Below are 15,992 nucleotides of genomic sequence, written 5' to 3'. Positions count from 1 at the left end.
ATGTGGATCCTTGATTGCTGCTGCTCTCTGACAGCAGCGTTCCCTGCAAATGTTCTCAATGGTGGAGGGTTTTTACCTGAGATGTCCTGGGCGGTGTCCATACTTTTGCAGAGCTTTTTGCTCAGGGGTATTGGTGTCACAACAGCTCAAACCTACTACAAACTGAACCTTTCACCCCTCACACCCGTAAACCCACTATTTTTCTTGCATCAATGTGCCTGCCTAAATGTTAAAGGTCCCTATTATTCCAGACTCCACCATCCTGCCCGGCCATGTGCTCCAGGCACCCGCAGCCTTCTGCACGTTCTCTTTCTACAAGTCCTTCAGCAGCCTTGTGTTTCCTCAGCACTGCCTGCTCCTCCACCAAGCTCTGCCACAAATCCATTCACTATGAGCTTCCTGCATCACTCCAGAGAAAAGCCCAAGGTTTCTCTCTCTGAATATTGCATTTACTTCATTCTGAAGGGCTGAATTCCTGCAGCTTCCCAATCAAACATCTGCAATCGCCTTTAAATTGTGCCGCTCTGCACAGATTTGTGCCACCTGCTTTTAAACAGGTTAAATCCTATGGGCATTCTGACAGTGTCCTTCCACTCTCTCTCTCTCTCACTCTACCGGTGGAACTAAATCCTTCTGCTCAAATTGTTGCTTGGTCTGGGCTTCTGTCCTTTTGCCTGGATTCTCATCCTCTGCTATTTCAGTCTGAACCTTGCCGTCAGCCCGAGGAATAAAAACGTGTGGATATGGATCGGAATTCTTTCTGGCTGAAGCATCTCAAACACTGCTCTCATCTTCGTGTGTACACAGCTAGAGACAAGAACAAATCTTAGAAACATAGAAAAATAGGTGCAGAAGTAGGCCATTTAGCCCTTCAAGCCTACACCACCATTCAATATGATCATGGCTGATCAGTACTCGGTTCCTGTCTTCTCCCCATACCCCCTGATCCTCTTAGCCACAAGGGCCAAATCTAACCTACTCAACAAACACATTCTTCTGAATAACTGGGTGCTCATCAATGCTTTCAAAGCTCTGGATCCCCAGCACAATTTGCATCATTGTGCACGCAGACGAGTGCCCCAGAGTGGTCGATGCTGAATTTTTTTTTAAATTTAACCCTTGAATAAAATTAATCTTGACCTGGAGCACCTTTTACCATCTCGATCCTCTCTCTCCTTCCACATCATCCCTCTCCACCACTCCCCTGGGATAGGTGCAGAAGGTAGCATCTTAAACCGGAAAGTCTGAAGTTGCTGAGGTTGGGTGCAATGCACAGACGTGCTGGAGAACCTCAGCTGGTCACACCGCATCCTAAAGAGGTAAAGGACAACCAACATTTCATGCCTGGGCCCTCCGTCAGGAATGCCCGGAATGTTCCTGTGGTTGCGGTGTGACCCCCTGAGTCTCTCCAGCACATTAGTGCATTTGCAGGGAGTAGAAATCCTTTTCAGTAATGACTTTGGGAGTAAAATCCTGGGCAGCATAAGATCTGACTGATGAAGGAATTCTAATCCACTCGAGGTGAAGCGCCCTGTGCCATGTAACAGAGAGCTCGGAAAATGTTATCTGCAGTCACCGCAATCAAAGATATATTTTCATTTTTAATTGCACGGCGAATACTAATTCGACAACCAACACCTTCATCCCCACCATGAAAAAAGGTCAAGTACGTAACAGTCATCCCTGTGGGCAGGATTCTAGCGGAGTTGAAAATCCGTGGGTGCCCGTATCTTGTCCTGAGTCACTGTGAAATCCATCTCCAGGATGTTGGCACTTTATTCCTGTGTGTTTTTTTGAACCTTGCTTAGTGCTAGGTGTTTGAATTAAGATTTTTCCATTAGTTTTTCCTTTTGAATTGAACATTACAATATATGTTAATGCACTTTCCAAAGTGTTTTACAATGTAAACAATATTTTAAAGAAAAATCTGAAGACTTCACCATCTGAGATGCAGGAACTAATCTGTGGCTTCAGCGGGTCTGCGCCCAGGGTTATTTGGATTAGTTGAAACAGGACCGTCTTCCAATGTCTGCAGTGAAACTGGGAGAAAGAGGGTTGGGCTGTCGGTGTCATAGTTAATGACGTCTCATTACAGAACTGAAAGCTTTCAGTCTGTGGTGAACTGATATTCTCATCCCACTGACCAGCATCCCTTCCTGCTCATTCCCATCCAGGGGTCCGGGACTCCCTCGCCCTCACGGGTCCCCCTCACACTCGCAGTTCCCCGATCGCCTCAACCACACGGATCCCCTCAACCACGTGGATTAACACCCCCACCTTCAGCCTCGCGGGTCCCCCTCAGATTTCTGGGTCCACGTCCCCGTCCCCCCTCAGCCTTCCGGGTCCCCGTCCCCCCTCAGCCTTCCGGGTCCCCGTCCCCCCTCAGCCTTCCGGGTCCCCGTCCCCCCTCAGCCTTCCGGGTCCCCGTCCCCCCTCAGCCTTCCGGGTCCCCGTCCCCCCTCAGCCTTCCGGGTCCCCGTCCCCCCTCAGCCTTCCGGGTCCCCGTCCCCCCTCAGCCTTCCGGGTCCCCGTCCCCCCTCAGCCTTCCGGGTCCCCGTCCCCCCTCAGCCTTCCGGGTCCCCGTCCCCCCTCAGCCTTCCGGGTCCCCGTCCCCCCTCAGCCTTCCGGGTCCCCGTCCCCCCTCAGCCTTCCGGGTCCCCGTCCCCCCTCAGCCTTCCGGGTCCCCGTCCCCCCTCAGCCTTCCGGGTCCCCGTCCCCCCTCAGCCTTCCGGGTCCCCGTCCCCCCTCAGCCTTCCGGGTCCCCGTCCCCCCTCAGCCTTCCGGGTCCCCGTCCCCCCTCAGCCTTCCGGGTCCCCGTCCCCCCTCAGCCTTCCGGGTCCCCGTCCCCCCTCAGCCTTCCGGGTCCCCGTCCCCCCTCAGCCTTCCGGGTCCCCGTCCCCCCTCAGCCTTCCGGGTCCCCGTCCCCCCTCAGCCTTCCGGGTCCCCGTCCCCCCTCAGCCTTCCGGGTCCCCGTCCCCCCTCAGCCTTCCGGGTCCCCGTCCCCCCTCAGCCTTCCGGGTCCCCGTCCCCCCTCAGCCTTCCGGGTCCCCGTCCCCCCTCAGCCTTCCGGGTCCCCGTCCCCCCTCAGCCTTCCGGGTCCCCGTCCCCCCTCAGCCTTCCGGGTCCCCGTCCCCCCTCAGCCTTCCGGGTCCCCGTCCCCCCTCAGCCTTCCGGGTCCCCGTCCCCCCTCAGCCTTCCGGGTCCCCGTCCCCCCTCAGCCTTCCGGGTCCCCGTCCCCCCTCAGCCTTCCGGGTCCCCGTCCCCCCTCAGCCTTCCGGGTCCCCGTCCCCCCTCAGCCTTCCGGGTCCCCGTCCCCCCTCAGCCTTCCGGGTCCCCGTCCCCCCTCAGCCTTCCGGGTCCCCGTCCCCCCTCAGCCTTCCGGGTCCCCGTCCCCCCTCAGCCTTCCGGGTCCCCGTCCCCCCTCAGCCTTCCGGGTCCCCGTCCCCCCTCAGCCTTCCGGGTCCCCGTCCCCCCTCAGCCTTCCGGGTCCCCGTCCCCCCTCAGCCTTCCGGGTCCCCGTCCCCCCTCAGCCTTCCGGGTCCCCGTCCCCCCTCAGCCTTCCGGGTCCCCGTCCCCCCTCAGCCTTCCGGGTCCCCGTCCCCCCTCAGCCTTCCGGGTCCCCGTCCCCCCTCAGCCTTCCGGGTCCCCGTCCCCCCTCAGCCTTCCGGGTCCCCGTCCCCCCTCAGCCTTCCGGGTCCCCGTCCCCCCTCAGCCTTCCGGGTCCCCGTCCCCCCTCAGCCTTCCGGGTCCCCGTCCCCCCTCAGCCTTCCGGGTCCCCGTCCCCCCTCAGCCTTCCGGGTCCCCGTCCCCCCTCAGCCTTCCGGGTCCCCGATCCCCCTCATCCTTCCGGGTCCCCGTCCCCCCTCAGCCTTCCGGGTCCCCGTCCCCCCTCAGCCTTCCGGGTCCCCGTCCCCCCTCAGCCTTCCGGGTCCCCGTCCCCCCTCAGCCTTCCGGGTCCCCGTCCCCCCTCAGCCTTCCGGGTCCCCGTCCCCCCTCAGCCTTCCGGGTCCCCGTCCCCCCTCAGCCTTCCGGGTCCCCGTCCCCCCTCAGCCTTCCGGGTCCCCGTCCCCCCTCAGCCTTCCGGGTCCCCGTCCCCCCTCAGCCTTCTGGGTCCTGATCACCCTCACCCTTCTGGGTCCTGATCACCCTCACCCTTCTGGGTCCTGATCACCCTCACCCTTCTGGGTCCTGATCACCCTCACCCCTCTGGGTCCTGATCACCCTCACCCCTCTGGGTCCTGATCACCCTCACCCCTCTGGGTCCTGATCACCCTCACCCCTCTGGGTCCTGATCACCCTCACCCCTCTGGCGGGACCCCGTCACCCTTCTGGGTCCTTGTCCCCTCTCCCAGCAGCCTCAGCATTCCACTGCCCCCCTCAGCCTCGCGAGTCCCCGACCCCCCCCTCAGCCTCGCGGGTCCCCGACGCCCCCCTCAGCCTCGCGGGTCCCCGACACCTCCCCTCAGCCTCTCGGGCCCCGACCCCCCCCTCAGCCTCGCGGCCCCCGCCCCCCCACCTCAGGCTCGCGGCCCCCGCCCCCCGACCTCAGGCTCGCGGCCCCCGCCCCCCCACCTCCGCCTCGCGGCCCCCGACCCACCTCCAACCTCGCGGGCCCCGACCCCCCCTCAGCCTCGCCGCCCCCGACCCCCCCCTCAGCCTCGCGGGTCCCCGACCCCCCCTCAGCCTCGCGGGTCCCCCGACCCCCCCTCAGCCTCGAGGGTCCCTGACCCCCCCCTCAGCCTCGCGGGTCCCTGACACCCCGCCCTCAGCCTCGCGGGCCCCGACCCCCCCCTCAGCCTCGCGGCCCCCGCCCCCCTCCCTTCAGCCTCGCGGCCCCCGAACCCCCTTCAGCCTCTCGGCCCCCGACCCCCCTCAGCCTCGCGGCCCCCGCCCCCCCACCTCAGGCTCGCGGCCCCCGACCCCCCTCCAACCTCGCGGGCCCCGACCCCCCTCAGCCTCGCCGCCCCCGACCCGCCCCCTCAGCCTCGCGGGCCCGGAACCCCCGTCAGCCTCACGGGTACAGACCCCCCCCCTCAGCCTCGCGGGCCCCGACCCCCCCCCTCAGCCTCGCGGACCCCGACCCCCCCCCCTGAGCCTCACGGGTCCAGACCCCCCCCTCAGCCTCACGGGTCCAGACCCCCCCCTCAGCCTCACGGGTCCAGACCCCCCCCTCAGCCTCACGGGTCCCCGAACCACCCTCAGCCTCGCGGGCCCCTACCCACCCCTCAGCCTCGCGGGCCCCGAACCACCCTCAGCCTCGCGGGCCCCTACCCCCCCTCAGCCTCGCGGGCCCCGAACCACCCTCAGCCTCGCGGGCCCCTACCCCCCCTCAGCCTCACGGGTCCAGACCCCCCTCAGCCTCGCCGGTCCCGATCCCCGAGCCCCCCCTCAGTCTCGCGGCCCCCGACCCCCCTCCAACCTCGCGGGCCCCGACCCCCCTCAGCCTCGCCGCCCCCGACCCCCCCCTTAGCCTCACGGGTCCAGACCCCCCCCTCAGCCTCACGGGTCCAGACCCCCCTATCAGCCTCACGGTCCCCGAACCCCCCTCAGCCTCGCGGGCCCCTACCCCCCCCTCAGCCTCGCGGGCCCCTACCCCCCCCTCAGCATCGCGGGCCCCGCCCCCCTCCCTTCAGCCTCGCGGCCCCCGAACCCCCTTCAGCCTCGCGGCCCCCGAACACCCTTCAGCCTCGCGGCCCCCGACCCCCCTCAGCCTCGCAGGTCCCTATCCCCGAGCCCCCCCTCAGTCTCGCGGCCCCCGACCCCCCTCCAACCTCGCGGGCCCCGACCCCCCTCCAACCTCGCGGGCCCCGACCCCCCTCAGCCTCGCCGCCCCCGACCCCCCCCCTCAGCCTCACGGGTCCCGACCCCCCCCTCAGCCTCACGGGTCCCGACCCCCCCCTCAGCCTCACGGGTCCAGACCCCCTCCTCAGCCTCGCGGGCCACGACCCCCCCCTCAGCCTCGCGGGCCCCGACCCCCCCCTCAGCCTCGCGGGCCCCGACCCCCCCCTCAGCCTCGCGGCCCCCGACCCCCCTCAGCCTCGCGGCCCCCGACCCCCCTCAGCCTCACGTTCCCCGAACCCCCCCTCAGCCTCACGAGCCCCGAAACCCCCCTCAGCCTCGCGGGCCCCGAAACCCCCCCTCAGCCTCGCGGGCCCCGAAACCCCCCTCAGCCTCGCGGCCCCCGACCCGCCCCCTCAGCCTCGCGGGCCCCGAACCCCCGTCAGCCTCACGGGTACAGACCCCCCCCCCTCAGCATCGCGGGCCCCGACCCCCCCCCTCAGCCTCGCGGGCCCCTACCCCCCCCTCAGCCTCGCGGGCCCCGACCACCCCCCTCAGCCTCGCCGCCCCCGACCCCCCCCCTCAGCCTCGCGGACCCCGAACCCCCTTCAGCCTCGCGGGCCCCGACCCCCCCCTCAGCCTCACGGGTCCAGACCCCCCCCCTCAGTCTCGCGGCCCCCGACCCCCCTTCAACCTCGCGGCCCCCGACCCCCCCACCTCAGGCTCGCGGCACCCGACCCCCCTTCAGCCTCGCGGCCCCCGCCCCCCCACATCAGCCTCGCCGCCCCCGACCCCCCCACCTCAGGCCCGCGGCCCCCGCCCCCCCCACCTCAGGCTCGCGGGCCCCGACCCCCCATCAGCCTCGCGGGCCCCGACCCCCCCCCCCCTTCAGCCTCGCGGGTCCCCGACTACCACACACCCTAACGCCACCCCGACCCAAACTCCCTCACGGTTCCCCGGCCCCACCTCACAACCATCTCCCCGCCCGTTCCCTTCCGAGCTCCGGCCGCCCCAGACCCAAAGGGCGACCCGTGGAAACTCCCTCCTCCCTGGTCTCGCTCCCAAAATGCCCCGATTCCCGCCCGTGAAGCACCGACACGAACCTCTCCCGCTCGCGACCAACTGCTCCAAAGGCGGGAAAGATCAACAACATGGCGGCCCCCAGCGGTCGCTCTCGCGAGAGCTTGAGCCACCCCTCCACGGGATCTCTTCGCCAGCCCAGTCCCACTGGGGAAGGGGCCGAGAGCTGCCTCGGGCCTCCAGTCCATCTCCCCTTCAGGCTGCACATTTCCACACCAGGACCTGCCCCACATTTCCCCCCCCAAGATTCCAGTCCATCCCACCTCCACCACCTTGGCCCAAAGCTCATTCCACGCTCCCACCCCCCTCTGAGGGAAGAAAATCCCCCTTCAATCTCAATCCATGTCCTCCTCTTTGAATCTCTCCCACTCTCCTTGGAAACAGCCTGTCCCCATGGACACAATCCGTCCCCCCTCACAATTTTCAAATCTTCCTCAATCTTCTACGCTCCAGGGAATAAAGTCCCAGCCTGTCCAACCTTCCCCTGGAACTCAAACCCCGAAAGCCAGACCACCTTCTTGTCCCTCTCCACGACGCGCTGTCTCATTCCTATCCTTCCTCTCCTCCAGCCACCCAAACGGCACACAATGTTCCCAAGTTGGCCTCACCCATGCCTCGTCCAACTTCCTCGTGGCCTCCCACCTCCAGCACTCAATCCTCTCATTTCTGAAGGCCAAAATACCAGAAGCTTTCTTCACTCCCCCCACCCCCCCCCCATCTCCACATGGGACTCCACTTTCGGGCAGTTCTGTACCACAGTTCCTCAATCCCTTTGTTTGACAACACTCCTCAATGGTCTGCCATTTAACATTCAAACTCTTACGTTTTAAGAATCAATTGCAGAGATCCATGGATGTGGGAAGTCAGGAGGGTTAGGGACTGGGTGCAGGTCGATGAGACTGGCAGAATGATATTTCACCATGAACGAGAAGGGCCGAAGGGTCACACCATTCTCAGGAAGGAGGATGAGCAGACAGATGTCATGGTCCACGGGTAGGAAAGGTGATGAGATCCTGCCAGGAGAGATGAGGGAGTTAAGTGCGAAGGTGAAGGGCACAACCAAGGGGTATCTGTCTGTCTGTGTGCGTGTGTCACTACGTCTGTGTGTTTCTCTCTATGTCTCTGTGTGTCTCTCTGTGTCTGTGTGTGATTCTCTGTGTCTGTCTGTGTGTGTGTCTCTCTCTCTCTGTCTGTGTGTCTCTCTGTCTGTCAATCGGTCTGTGTGTGTATCTGTGACTGTGTGATTCTCTGTGTCTGTATGTCTCTCTGTGTCTGTCTCTGTGTCTGTGTGTCTCTGTGTCTGAGTGTCTCTCTGTCTGTGTTTCTCTCTGTGTCTATCTCTCTCTCTGCGTCTCTCTGTGTGTATCTCCCTCTGTGTGTGTGTCTCTGTGTCTGTTTGTGTGTCTCTGTCTGTGTCTCTTTGTGTGTCACTGTCTGTGTGTGTCTCTCTCTCCGTGTCACAATGTGTGTCTCTCTGTGTCTGTATGTGTGTGTCTCTCTCTCTCTCTGTCTGTGTCTCTTTCTGTGTCTCTGTATCTGTGTGTGTCCGTGTGTGTGTCTCTCTCTCTGTGTCTCTCTCTCTCTGTTTGTGTGTGTCTCTCTCTCTGTGTCGCTGTCTGTGTGTCTCTCTGTCTGTGTCTCTGTGTGTGTCTCTATATCTGTGTGTCTATGTCTCTGTGTGTGTGTCTCTCTCTATCTATGTCTGTGTGTATGTATCTGTGTGTGTGTGTCTGTCTCTCTGTGTCGTGTGTTTGTCTCTGTCTCTGGCTGAGTGTGTGTGTCTGTCTCTTTGTGTCGTGTGTGTGTCTGTCTCTTTGTGTCGTGTGTGTGTCTCTCTCTGTCTCTATGTGTGTCTCTCTGTCTCTTTCTGTGTGCGTGTCTCTCTCTCTGTCTGTGTGTGTGTCTCTCTGTCTGTCTGTGTGTGTCTCTGTGTGTGTCTGTCTGTCTGTGTCTCTGTGTGTGTCTCTGTCTGTCTCTCTCTCGCTGTCAGTGTTTCTCTGTCTCTGTCTGTTTCTCTGTGTGTCTGTGTGTCTGTATCTGTCTCTCTGTGTCTGTGTGTCTGTCTATCTGGGTATGTGTGTGTCGCTCTCTCTCGGTGTCTCTAATATTTGCTTATTCATTACCCACCATTATCCATCCCTACTGGTGGTGTGGGCTTTGTTCCCCAAGGCGTCTGTATTGGCTGTCCATAGACCATCTCTGCCCCAACGCATTCCTCGGTGTCACCTGCATTAAAATCAAGATGGCATCAGCACCTTTTTGGACACTTTTAGCTGTGTTTCCTCAGTTCTTCTGGCCAGTTTTGTGTTTCATTCACACATTCCTGCTTCCTGGGGTTGACGGCACTCGTGGAAGAACGCCAGTTCCTGAAACAATTCTTCATTCATCTTATTTGTAACATTTTTACATTTAATTTAACATATGCATTAAAAAACTTAAATTTCTTATTTGAAAATAAGATAAAATTAATGCATAGTGATTTCAAAAGTAACCCCTCCCACAGCTACCCAATAGAAAACAATAAAGAGAGAAAACATCTAGATAGTATTTATAAAAATTGACCAAAACTCTCAAATAAAATCTTGGTTTTCTTGGTTTTAGGAGTCAGAAAGTTCGTGTTGGGTGGTTAAAACTTAATTCCGACAATTGGTAAATACACATCCCAAATCTTCAAAAGAGAAATTCAAATTTGTTCCGTGAATTCGATGTAATTATTTCAAGTGGGAATCAACGGCCTATTTCAGTGTGGCCATCGACCCATTCCCAAATACGCATCGGACTTCCAAGTTACTGCCACACATTTTAACCCTATAACAATTACAGCACAGAAACAGGTCACTTGGCCCTTCTTGTCTGCACTGAACTAAATACTCTCCTCTCGTACCACCTCTCTGCATTCCCCTCCCCTCCAATTTTCCCTGAAGTGACAAAATGGTCCCTGCCGCCACTATTTCTCCCGGAAGCTCACTCCACTCAGCCACCACTCTGAGTAAAGAAGTTCCCCCTCATGTTACTTCCAAACTTTTACCTCCTGTTTCAATCTCTGCTCCCGCAATGAAAAAAGTCTATCCACATCAACTCGTTCTATCCTCCTAGTAATTTTAAAGACCTCGATCAAATCCCCTCTCAACCATCTACAATCCAAAGAATAAAGACTTCATTTGCTCAATCTTTCTTTGTAATCTAGTTGCTGATATCCAGGTAACATTGACTTAAATCTTCTCTGCACCCTCTCGACTTTGTTGATAGCTTTCCTCTCATTTGGTGACCAGAACTGCACACAGTACTCACAAAAGAGCCTCACCAACATCTTGTCTAGTCTCAACCTCACTGCCCGACTCCCGTATTCTATGCTATGGTTGATCAAGGCCAGCATTTTGAACAGATTCTTTTCGAGGTACTCTCTGATTACCCTCCAATAATTAACCTATCACTGTCAGGCTCACCTGGTTGGCTTTTGAAGCCGTTTTTCAACAAAGGAACATTAGATTACATCCATTCCTCTGGCACCTCACCCGTGGACAAACAGGTTTTAAATATTTCTGTCAGAGCCCTTGCAATTTCTACTCTTCTTTCCCTCAAGGCCAAGGGAATATCATGTCAGACCTCCATCCACCATCAGACAAAAATCAGCCATCACAAGGTGAAGGCAGGACAGTAGTCCCACCTCTCCAGCACGAGTCACCCCAGGATCAAGTCAGCACTGACTGCAAGAAGTTTCTACATCCTCTCGGTGTCTGTGTGGATTTCCTCCCACACTCCACAGCTCAAGGGGGCCGTAAGTTCATTGGCGATTTGGGAAGCTCAAGACCATGGGGTGGAAGTGCACATTCTGGACCTGGGGGCATCAATTCAATTGAACAGCACAGATGAACCTTTGGGCACGACCTGATCTTTTTCTGGTTTCAAACTCATTATTTTTGAAAATTGTATGTGCACCTCTAATGCAACACGACTGCTGCAAAACAGGCTTCTTGATGCATATCCATGACAAGAACTCGGGAGAATCTGATTTGGTTACTAGACTTTTGAACAGAACAGTGTCTGGACATTTTATCCCTAAACTGAAACTTTATAGACATACAGAACAAAAAGAGGGCAAAACAAGCTTGTGTCTCACCAATACCACAATTCACGGACACATTTAAAGTTCTCAAGGGTGGCAGAAAACACAGAACAAACAAACTCCTTCCACACTGTCACTTTGAGAGCTTTGGACTCACCATGCTATAAATATTGCCAAGCCATCACTCTCTCTCCAAATCAATGACCAAAAGTACTGGCTGAGCGATAGATTTGAGACATTTTACCCGCTATGTAGCAATCAGGCACAAGGAAAAGTGCTGCTTCCATTGTAAAATATTTAGGAATCTCAGACCACAAACAACCTTCACCCCAAAAAACAAGCAATTCTCCACAATAAAACTAGGTTTCCTTCCTGTCTGCAAGCATCTGCTCTCTTGAGTCTGAATGGCACAACTGGGGAAACCGTTTCAAACCCATGACCTGAAACAGCATATTCTCTTCCCCTAATTGGAGCTGTCTTGAATTGGCCACCACTGCCCGAGCAAGAATGAAATGGGAGATCTCACACTTGCTCCTTCACAGGTGAGACCTCCCTGTTCATTGGAGCTCCATATTATCCATCTTGCTCTATTTTGTTAACCTTAATCAAGTCTCCTCTCATTCTCCAACACTCCCATGAAAAATAAAAATCATGTATCCTGTAGTTCGCGAGTCCGGACACCAGGTGGTGGTATTATACCTCTCTCTCTCTCTCTCTCTCTCTCCCTCCCTAGCTTCATGCATGCAGTACTCGGTGTGAACAGGCGGTGGCAGCACTTTACAGCCCTTGCAATCTGTAGCTTGGACAGGAGATGGTTGGTTTGTACCTCGTGGGCTCTTGCACCAAGATTGAAGATTTAGAGATTTCCCATTGATTGGCAGAGAACATACACGACATCACATCCAACCCTGAGATTCCCTTTTTCCTGTGGACACGACCGAATTCCCACGAATGGATTGGGAAATCAATGTTCCCGGGTACACGTCCTATAGAAAAGACAGAAAGTTGGGAAGGGGGGGTGGGGTAGCTCTGTTGGTAAGAAATGAAATTCAGGCGTTTGAAAGGAAAGACATTGAAACACGTGGGTAGAGTCTGTTTGGATAGAATTAAGAAATTGTAAAGGCATGAGGACCATAATGGGGGTCATTTACAGGCCTCCGAAAAGTAGCTCAGATATCGGTGGCAGTATAAATCAGGAATTAAGAGTGGCATGTCAAAATGGTAGCAATACGGTAGTTATGGGGGACTTCAACATGAAGGTGGACTGGGATAATCAGACGGGGGCAGGAACACAAGAGAGTGAGTTTATTGAATGTCTACGAGATACTTTCTTGGAGCAGCTAGTGGAGGAACATACCAGGGGGAAGTCGATTCTGGACTTGGTGCTGTGCAGCGACGCAGAGTTAATAAGTGACCTCGATGTAGGGGAGCCATAGGGAATAGTGACCATGGTATGGTTACTTTTGAGCTGCAATTAGAAAGGGAAAAGGAAAGGAAGTCGGAAGCATCTGTACTGCAGTTAAATAAAGGGGATTATGCAGCTATGAGGGAGGAGCTAGCCAAAATAAAATGGAAAGATACACTAGCTGGGAGGACAACTGGGGAAAATGGCAGGTATTTTTGGACATTTTTTACAGGATTCAAGACAAATTTATTCCAAAGTGGAGGAAAGGCTCTAGGAGATGCAAATGGCAGCCGTGGCTAACTAATGAAATCAAGTGCACTATCAAATCCAAAGGGAGTAAGTATAAGATAGCGAAGCGGAGTGGGAAGTTAGAGGATTGGGAAACCTTCAAAGAGCAGTCATAAGAGAGGGGAAAATGAAGTATGAGAGGAAATTAGCAAATAATATAATGGAGGATAGCAAAAGCTTTTTTAAATATGTGAAGAGGAAGAAATTGGTTCTGTCTACAATTGGTCCATTAAGAATGGAAAAAGGTGGAATTATTACCGGAAACAAGGAGTTGGCTGAGGAATTTAACAAATACTTTGCATCTGTCTTCACCAAGGAGGATATAAGTCAAGAGACTTGGGGATCTTTCCTGGGGAAGTAGGGGATCTAATGGATATCCGGATCTAGAAGGAGGAGGTTGTGAGTAAATTGTTGGGACTGAGGGCTGATAAATCCCCAGGGCCTGATGGGCTGCATCCCAGAAGTTGCTATGGAAATTGTGGAGGCACTGGTCGACATTTTCCAAAGTTCCATAGATTCGGGGGAGGTCCCTGAGGATTGGAGAGTGGCTGATGTGGTGCCGATTTTTAAGAAGGGAGGGAGGGAGAAAACGGGAAATTATAGACCGGTCAGCCTGACGTCAGTGGTGGGGAAGATATTGGAATCTATCATAAAAGGAGTAATAGCAGAACACTTAGGCAGAAATAATAGTATAAGGGCTAGTCAGCATGGATTCCTTACGGGTAAGTGATGCTTGACTAACCTTCTAGAATTTTTCGAGGATGTGACAAAGAGGGTGGACTTGGGAGAGCCAGTGGATGTGGTGTATTTGGACTTCCAGAAGGCCTTTGATAAGGTACCGCACGGGAGACTAGTGGGCAAGATCAGGGAGCATGGTATTGGAGGTAAGGTGCTGACATGGATAGGAAATTGGTTAAGAAATAGGAAACAAAGGGTTGGAGTAAGCGGGTATTTTTCAGGATGGCAGCATGTGACGAGTGGAGTGCCGCAGGGATCGGTATTGGGTCCTCAGTTGTTTGTAATTTATGTAAATGATTTGGATGAGGGGATTATTAATAACATGAGCAGATTTGCAGATGACACTAAACTGGGTGGCGGTGTGGGGTGTGAGGAGGATGTCAGGAAAATGCAGAGGGACTTGGACAGGTTGGGGGTGTGGGCTGCTGAATGGAAGATGACGTTCAATGTGAGCAAATGTGAGGTTATCCATTTTGGGGGCAATAATAGCAAAGCTGAGTATTATTTAAATGGAGACAGGCTAGGGAATGGGAAGGAGCAAATGGATCTGGGTGTACTTGTTCACCGGTCACTGAAGGCTAACGTGCACGTTCAGAAAGCTGTGAAGGCGGCAAATGGCATGTTGGCTTTCATAAAGAGGGAATTGGAGGATAGGAACAGAGATGCCCTTCTGCAGTTCTGCAGGGCCCTGGTGAGACCCCACCTGGAGTATTGTGTCCAATTCTTGTCTCCAATTTTGAGGAAGGACATACTAGCTATAGAGGATGTGCAGAGCAGATTTACAAGGTTAGTTCCAGGGATGGCGGGGTTGACATATGCTGAAAGGCTAGAAAAACTGGACTTGTATCCGATGGAGTTTAGAAGGATGAGGGGGCACATGATTGAGGTATACAAAATTATCAGGGGCACAGATAGGGTGAAGTCGGATTACTTGTTCCCAGTGATGGGGGAGACGAGGACTAGAGGGCATAGTTTAAGAATACAGGGTAGGCCCTTTAGGACGGAGATGAGAAAACATTTTTTTACCCAGAGAAGTGTGAATCTGTGGAATGCTCTGCCACAGAGGGTGGTAGAGGCAGATTCGCTGATTATGTTCAAAAGAGAGTTAGATAAGACTCTAGTGGGCAAAGGAGTTAAGGTTTATGGGGATAAGGCTGGAAAGGGGTACTGATAGTAGTGATCAGCCATGATCTGTAAAATGGCGGTGCTGGCTCGACAGGCCGAAGGGCCTACTCCAGCTCTTATTGTCTATTGAACCATTCCTCCAAGATCCCTCTGTTCCTCAATGCCCTCCCCTTCAATGCATACATCTTGGTTATTCTTCCCAACATAAAGCACCTCACACTTACCTACATTAAACTCCATCTGCCATCTTTCCAAATAGTCCAAATCCTTTTGTAATCCATGAAAACCCTCCTCACTCTCCACAACTCTTGAAAATAAGCCAAATGTATTACGTTATGTTAAGCTTCTCTTTGAAAATTTTAATTTCACATGCATTAAATGCGTACGTAAATTTCTCATTCAAAGATAATGAAAAATTAATACATAGTATTTTTTTAAATTCCCCCTGCCCAACAACCCAATAGAAAAGATAGATAACATCTGGAAAGTATTTATAAAAAAATTACTAAAAAACTATCAAATAAAATCTAACAAATTTTCTTGATTTTAGGAGTTTGAAGGTTCAGTTGGGCGATTACAACTTAATTCCTACAGTTTATAAATAGGATTCCCTAATCTTTCCAAAAATTTCAAATTTGTTACAGAAATTACATGTAATTATTTCAAGTGTCAAGGGACTTGGGGGGTTCTCGTTCAGGAAAACATAGTGAGTGGGTAACCACCAGGTTGGATCGGCAGGAAAAGAAAGCAAATTCTATGTTGGCCTTTGTTTCTAGGGTAGGGAGGTGTTGATGGGGCATGGGAGAGACCTCATTTGGAGAACTGCGAAGTTTATCTTAAAAAGGATGTGCTGATGTTGGAGAAAGAGCAGAGATTTACCAGGATGATATATCTCCACTCTTCATTGGAGTATAGAAGAAGGAGAGGAGATTTCAGAAACCTTTCCAATGCTGAAAGGATTGGACAGTAGATGTGAATAATGTTTCCTTTGGATAAAAAGACATTGTCTTAGAATTGGAAGGTACCTATTTAAAGCAGATGAGAAATTTATTTCACCAGAAGGTCATGGAATTTGTTGCTGGATTGTTGAGAGAGTTTAAGTGGTGGGGGGGGCGGAATTAATAGATGTTTAATGAGTCAGGGTATCAAGGGATCAGGGGAAAAAGCCATAACTTGGAATGAGAGGCGAGAACTGTTTAGATCAGGGGATAGCAGACACAGTGGGCTGAATGGCCAACTTCTGTTCCTTGTGATTTGACACCATTTTAACTAATGTACCTTTGAGAATTTTAACATCCATCCATATGTCCTCTGTATTTTGGATGTGAAACAACGGCTGTGCAGGAGAAGCCAGTGAGTTGGTGAGACCAATTGCTCTTCAGACTGGAGGCCTGTGATGAGAGATGTGCCTCAGGGATAGGTGCTGGAACAATAATGTGGTGAATTGGATTAGCAAGTTTGCAGGTGACACCAAGAACGGTGGAGTTGTGGACAACCAGGAAAGCTTGCAGA

This window comes from Narcine bancroftii, unplaced genomic scaffold (genome assembly GCF_036971445.1).
Source record: "Narcine bancroftii isolate sNarBan1 unplaced genomic scaffold, sNarBan1.hap1 Scaffold_264, whole genome shotgun sequence".
In the NCBI taxonomy this organism is placed as follows: domain Eukaryota; kingdom Metazoa; phylum Chordata; class Chondrichthyes; order Torpediniformes; family Narcinidae; genus Narcine; species Narcine bancroftii.
This window is presented reverse-complemented; position numbering follows the sequence as displayed.